The sequence below is a fragment of the Rhea americana genome, unplaced genomic scaffold (assembly GCF_003343005.1).
Source record: "Rhea americana isolate MKP2758 unplaced genomic scaffold, rheAme1 scaffold_353, whole genome shotgun sequence".
NCBI classification, from domain to species: Eukaryota; Metazoa; Chordata; class Aves; order Rheiformes; family Rheidae; genus Rhea; species Rhea americana.
In genome coordinates this window covers 316,885-322,387 of record NW_028186483.1, presented here as the reverse complement: position 1 = coordinate 322,387, position 5,503 = coordinate 316,885, and positions in this window count along the sequence as shown.

The window sequence follows — 5,503 nt, the reverse complement described above, 5'->3', positions numbered from 1 at the left end:
TGCTTAGTTTGTGTGTGTATATGGGTGTGGGAGCTGTGGGCGTTGTTTTTATTAAGAATTCAATGCATTAAAAGGAGAAGAACGTCCTATCTGTTCAATTTTCATGTACTGGTGGGTCCTTTATAGAAGGGGCACCTAGGATGAAGAAGGAACAATGCAAAATACATATCTTTCCTGCACACTGAAAATTACTTTCAAACGTTCTGGAGCACATTACAGAATAGCCCCACTGTGTGCACAGTACAGAGATGATTCGTAGCTATAAAGCTTTTAGAAATTTTATTTGCCTACTTCTGATTGTCTTCTTTTAGAAAAGCAATCAAAAGATTATTTTCTCTGCCAGAATACTTCAATTTGGGAGATTAAAAGATAGGGACTGAGAAACCTTTGCCTGCAACATAAATTCTGTTTCTTCTGTTTCCTTCCTATGTCTAGAGTCAAATTCAAGCATTTCCCTGATCATATCTAACATTTGTGCATATTAGACACATCAGTCAAAGCCCATTTCCAGCAGTGTAATGTAAGTAACTTGCCACAGGCTGGCTAGCAGATCCCTGGCTCACCCAGTCCTGGGATAAGGTCTTTCTACCCCACACAGGGATTAGAACAACTTCTTTTGCTAATCATTCTCCTGGAAAAGAAAGTCAATAAAAGTGTTTAACTTAAGTTAAACAATCTGGAGAAACTGAAGAAAAGCAATAGGTATGCAACTCTAAAGTTTTTAGATGAAACCATTGGTAGTAGGTGCGCTCTACTTCAGATCCTGGAAAACTGCACAAAAATTAGGTACAGACATCTATCTCCCTTATGAGTAAAGAGAGTAGCATCATGAGATTGGAAATGAACAGAACTCATATGCGAATAATAGTTTTCTCACTCTGAAGTGGAATTTGTGCACAATTTCTTCTCAAGATCATTAAATACTTAGAAAGAGATGAATTACTTCTACATGGTTTTGAGGACCATTTGTTATGACCAGATGAAAGATTTCCATAGCATGTCAGGTCATCAGACACTGCGTAACTATTATAACATGTTGGAAAAGTCAATTGCCAGAAGACTTCAACTTGTACAAAATGTTAGCATGGGAATTTTATGTAAGGGTCATAAATCTGAAAACTAGTCTAAAAATAAAAAAAAAAAAAAAAAAAAAAAAAAAGAACTACAGTAAATTTCTGAAAAATTATATCAGCATTTTCAGAAGTGCATTTCAGGTTGCATTCAAGAAGCTGGCTGACTTGCCATACAGTCACAGGAAAGTAACTGAAACTTTTTGAATTGGTTTACCCTTTCCTAAGAGCAATGTAATGCTTATCTGTTTAAGAAGTTTATAGTGGGCCCAGTTAGACAATGTTAGAAAGTATTTTCAATTCTTTGCATGAGAGAGAGTTTGGAAAATGGAATTTATTATTCTTTATAGTTTGAAGAAAATGACTTTCCTTTCTGAACAAAAATATCTTATTTCCAGATGATGTATGCAAACACAGAAGTGTTTACAACATACTTTGAACTACACTACCAGATACTAAATATGTTTGCCAAAAGAAATTCTATATGCAGCTAATCTACATGCTGAATCATTAATATTAAGCTAAAAGGACTACCATTTTTTAAGCACTAGTTATGTAGATTTTTTTTTACAAATATGCTGCTTTTTAGATCAGTGACCTCTATAACCTCTTACAATCAGGTTATTGAGCTTGTTACAGAAATCATGAAAACATTATTTAGTACAGTCTTTTCCCTAAACTAATTTAAGCTTTATTCCATAATATGAAGAAGTCACAGTCCTATTTGCCACCAGAAGGCGGGAAAGACTAGCTTATGCAATGGCATTGACCAAAGCAGAAGACATMTTAAAGGCCATTAGGGCTACATAATTCCTAATTACTTAAATGCTGCAAGAAAAACAGGGGTAGTAAAGAGCACATTGAGCAAAAGAAACAAGGTTCTGTTTACCAGTGAAGGAGAGAGTCTTCTTCTGTTTCTTGAGTAATGTGTCAAGTATAAAATGTTTCATCTGGGCAAGAGCCAGCAGTAGAAAAAAATACCACTACCGACCAGTGTCAAATTACCTTTTAGACCTAAAATAAACGTAGAGTAGCACTTCTTACACAAAAATACCTGAAAACAAAGGAGCATACGTCTCTAAACATCGAAACATTGATTTTGTTTATCTACTACGAAAGGAACTTCAAGTAAATCAACTGCCAGAGGCACATCTCTATGGCCTCTCTTTACTCAGTTTGTCTCTATTGTGTCTCTACCTGGAACTTTTGTTCACATAGTCTCTACAGGCTTTAGATCCCTATAAGTTTTAAGCCTTCCTCTGTCCTCCTAGTGCTTAGCTCTGTTTTCTCATACTGCTGCTGCAGTTTGTATCCATCAATGGTCTAGGCTCCACCATTGACTCCACCATTTTCCAGATCTTAAGGACATGGACAAGTTCTCACAGTAGAACAAGTAGTAGTGAACAAGTAGTAGTGCTGTGCAGCTGTATAATTTACCCAACCTCTCTCTTTTTTAACACCCTTTCATCAGTTGCCACAAGAACTTAAGCTACCTCTTCCATACTGGGTTCTTCCTCAGACTTCAATAGTTTAGATTAACTTACAAATGATAGAATAATTTCTACAAAGTAAGGTTAGGGGCATCTTTCTTCCAGATTTAGAAAGAAAAACAAAACTGTTCCTTTTTTGAAAGTCATACTCAGTGCTTTTCAGGAAGATTTTAGGCCTGCTGGGATGGGACTACAGTCACAAGGGTAAAAACAATGTACATTTTATCATCTCTGTGAAATCCATACAAAATATAAGCCTTTCTACTAGTCAATATCTACATTTTCAGGGTAGATCACTTAACTGTAAAACTATCTCCTCAAAGATTTTATCTGTACTATAAATAATGAACTTTTCAGAGACAAATCTAGTCATCTTACTTGTTTCCTGGAAATAAGTGATGGGCAGTCAGAAGACCCAGTTGCAGGGAAAATCACACTGAGGCTGAGTGTTCTTGCTTCAGGCAACTGAATACTGTGCTGGAAAAGGAAGTGATATGCCCATCTTAAACATAGCCCTGTGGGATGCACGACATTCATTTAAACTAGAATTTTTGAAAGTGTAAAGCCCAAGCACTCACAGGAGACTTTTTAGTCTGGCTTAAAAATTGCTCAGCACACAGAGCAACAAATGAATTTGTAGAGGGAGAGCCATGCTTTGAACATATTATATGCTATATAATGGCTCTCAATGTTCAGGTTTTATGCAAATACTCCAAGTTACTGAACAACTTTGACTTCAAATGTTTGTGGAGTGGGCACTATTCAAAGGACACAACAGAAATGTTCAAGAAGATCCCACTGGCAGGCTTTGAATATTTTATATATGGGGCCTGGCATTATAAAGGGAATGAAAATAAAAGAATCTGAGACAGCTGTGTGACAGCTTCCTGTGAACCTGGAATTGCCCAGGCACACCTCAACATCTTGCTGCACACCCAAGCCTCTCTAGCCACTCATGGCCACTAGAAGACATACCTATTTCCCCTGATCCCAGTATACCAGCTCCTCACTTGGGCCATGCAAGAGTGTGGGGGGAAGAGAAAGCAAAGTCTGTCAGTGCACTCAGGTAGCTGATAAGGCCATCTCCAATATTTGCCTGGCTATTAAGAAACTTAATTGCCTCTCTCAGAGAGAAACTTTTTTTGTAACTCACTGGCAAATTCCTGTGTAAAAAGTGTTTTATTAGGACACTATATGTCAATGTATATGAATAAAATATGTGATATGGTCACTTAAATACAATAAATGCACGTAGTTTTCATTACTAGCTCAGACGCAATAGTAATTAACTGCTTTGGGATCACAGCAGGTTTGGGACTGCTGATTCTGAATCTCTTTCTCTTAAGGATGAAAAACAGGATGTAGTGATCTAATTAAAGACAGCACTTTAGCATCAATGCACACAATCAAGGAATCAATCAGGACTATAGGCAGGAAGGGAAAAAGAGTGCGTGAGCAGTCCCCTCACGTTTATTCCTGCCCCAAGGAGTTCATTTAACTATAATATTTCAAGCAGTTTAACTGGCATTCACTTTCATGCATAAAATTTCAGCATCAGAGGGGTGTGAGGAACCACAGGTTACAAACAAAAGCTTATTATGGACGTTTTCACCTTGTCATGACATAGGCTCAAGACTATTAGTCTTTCCTTACTGATAAATCCTCCTTTAATAAATGAGGCTGTCTGATTAAAGTACAGGATTTTCAGACAGTTTTAAATACATTAGGCTGCCTTAATTTCTTCCATCAGTGCTTGTCCTAGGTGGAGACTCTTGAAGGAGGAGAATCACCTCCTCCAATCACATCTGCTTTTCAAACTGGCTTGCCATAGGATCCACTGTAAGGCTACTATAAAATATCAGGGTATGTTACAGGAAGAGCTACATCACTACAAACATGCCCTGGATAATATCTTCCCAAGGGATGAAGTCTGGCTCAGCAAAGATAATAGGGTAGAAATGTATCCACTGCAGCTCCAGATTCTACTGCTTCAGTTTCTCCTTCATGTCAGACAACAGTTTTCCACTGACAGGTGTCTYAAGCACTAACAGGTATCTCAAGCTTTGAGGACTCTCAAGTTGCTGACATTATCTGGTCATCTGGCTACATGCCCAACACCCACCTCATCCAGGTGGATTCAAAGGAAAAAAATTCTCCTGAACAGTGAAAAATTACCCATAGGCAATACTCTGACATGCTTTTACATCAAGTTAGAAAAATTCTGTAGTACTGTCACAAATGCAACACATCATAGCATAAAATTCTCTAAGAAAAAAAAATCATTATACATTTCTAAAGCACAAAAAGCCCAGTGTATTACTTTTCCACAGACTTTATGAGCATTAGCCTTGAAATTTTCCCTTCATACAGGAGATGCCAGTCCCACAGCTTTTACCACCACTGTTTGAACGGAAGCCCTGGTCTTACTCAGCATGAGCTATTTGGTTGTGTTCATAGGAATAAATCTGACAGGATAACATCTTCCTTGTAGACTCTCGTGAAATTACTGTATATAAACATCTGGACTTACTTTACATTTTCAATAAAATTCTGTGTTTTCTTTCTGATTCATAGACAGGAAAATAAAATGAGAAATGAGTTCCAGAAGTAAGTAGCTTCTTCTGTGTTTTTTATTATTATTATTCTAATATGAAATATACACCTTGTCTCTGTTCCTTACCTACCAACTGTCTTCTTGTGGTGGTCATTTCTAAAATAAACATATGCAAAAACAAAGACTTTAAATCCTTGCCATTATTAAGGAATATCAGACTGACAGCTTCTCAGTCCAAAGTTCTTTTTTAAGCTCCAGCAATGTTTCTGTTCATTAAAGTATATTAACTGCATCTCTCAAGCCAGCAGTGCAAGGTCTGTAACACCTCCACCTCCACTCCAGTCTACTGCTGCCCTGTGAGTAAATACAGTTTCACTTCAGGATAATAT